This window comes from Rhinoraja longicauda, chromosome 19 (genome assembly GCF_053455715.1).
Source record: "Rhinoraja longicauda isolate Sanriku21f chromosome 19, sRhiLon1.1, whole genome shotgun sequence".
In the NCBI taxonomy this organism is placed as follows: Eukaryota; Metazoa; Chordata; class Chondrichthyes; order Rajiformes; family Arhynchobatidae; genus Rhinoraja; species Rhinoraja longicauda.
The window spans coordinates 6,379,916-6,381,236 of NC_135971.1; positions in this window are offsets into that span (position 1 = coordinate 6,379,916).

Below are 1,321 nucleotides of genomic sequence, written 5' to 3' on the forward strand. Positions count from 1 at the left end.
AGAGGGAGAGAAAATGTTTTGAGAAAGAGGGAAGGAGGGAGAGGGAGAGAGAGAAAATGTTTTGAGAATGAGGAGAGGGAGGGGGAGAGAGAGAGAGAGAAAATATTTTGAGAAAGGGGGCAGGGAGGGGGAGAGGGAGAAAGAGAGAAAATGTTTTGAGAAAGAGGGGAGTGAGGGAGAGGGGAGGGAGAGAGAGAGAGAAAATGTTTTGAGAATGAGGAGAGGGAGGGGGAGAGAGAGAGAGAGAGAAAATATTTTGAGAAAGAGGGCAGGGAGGGAGAGGGAGGGAGAGAGAGAGAGAAAATGTTTTGAGAAAGAAGGGAGGGAGGGAGAGAGAGAGAGAGAGGAAATGTTTTGAGAAAGAGGGGAGGGAGGGGAGGGAGAGAGAGAGAGAGGAAATTTCCTTTTTCATTTCATATATACAGCCGGAAACAGGCCTTTTCGCCCACCGAGTCCGTGCCGCCCAGCAATCCCCGTACATTAACACTATCCTACACCCACTAGGGACAATTTTTACATTTGCCCAGCCAATTAACCTACATACCTGTACGTCTTTGGAGTGTGGGAGGAAACCGAAGATCTCGGAGAAAACCCACGCAGGTCACGGGGAGAACGTACAAACTCCTTACAGTGCAGCACCGTAGTCAGGATCGAACCTGAGTCTCCGGCGCTGCATTCGCTGTAAAGAAATGTTTGAGAAAGAGGGGAGGGAGCACCTGTGGGTGGGGCCGGTGAGCACTTGTGGGCGGGGCCGGGAGCACATGTGGGCGGGGCCGGTGAGCACCTATGGGCGGGGCTGGGAGCACCTGTGGGCGGGGGCCCCCGAGCACCTGTGGGCGGGGCCAGCGCGCAATGCAGCGGAGGCGCGATCGCACCGCGATTCCAGGAGTGGGAACCCAGCAGTGGGAGCCCAGCAGTACCAGCCCAGCAGTGGGAGGCCAGCAGTGCCAGCCCAGCAGTACCAGCCCAGCAGTGGGAGCCCAGCAGTGCCAGCCCAGCAGTACCAGCCCAGCAGTGGGAGACCAGCAGTGCCAGCCCAGCAGTACCAGCCCAGCAGTGGGAGCCCAGCAGTGCCAGCCCAGCAGTACCAGCCCAGCAGTGGGAGACCAGCAGTGCCAGCCCAGCAGTACCAGCCCAGCAGTGGGAGCCCAGCAGTGGGAGCCCAGCAGTGCCAGCCCAGCAGTGGGAGGCCAGCAGTGGAAGCCAAGCAGTGCCAGCCCAACAGTGGGAGGCCAGCAGTGGGAGCCCAGCAGTGGCAGCCAAAATCATGGTGGTGGGGCATCTAGAGCCTACACTACGTTTGATCTACACAGCACATCTT